At 27.5% G+C, this 262-nt stretch overlaps 1 pseudogene; it reads right to left on the bottom strand.

Annotated features, from left to right (window-relative positions):
- Positions 1–262, bottom strand: part of LOC110426387 (uncharacterized) — a 2389-nt pseudogene that overhangs the window by 1909 nt on the left and 218 nt on the right.

Below are 262 nucleotides of genomic sequence, written 5' to 3'. Positions count from 1 at the left end.
AACATAAATGAAAATGTAAAATATCAGATATAACCTCATGCCTTGATACTTTGAAAATAAGTGAAACACAAATTATGTAAATCTAGAGGATCCTAAAATTATTAGAACTAAAGCTATAAAATATAACAATGTAATAAAAGCAGCTTTTTCCAACTTGCACTATTCTTCTCTTGTTGGTGAACTGAAATTTGTGTTTTCAAATGTTGAAACCAAACCATGTGTGAAAGTTGTTTCAGCAAAACCATTAAATAGCACTTTTTAA

Source organism: Theobroma umbraticum, unplaced genomic scaffold (assembly GCF_002168275.2).
Source record: "Theobroma umbraticum cultivar Fairchild unplaced genomic scaffold, ASM216827v3 scaffold_55.0, whole genome shotgun sequence".
Taxonomy (NCBI): Eukaryota; Viridiplantae; Streptophyta; class Magnoliopsida; order Malvales; family Malvaceae; genus Theobroma; species Theobroma umbraticum.
The sequence above is the reverse complement of the archived record's forward strand: the minus strand, read 5'-3'. Positions and strand labels throughout refer to the sequence as shown.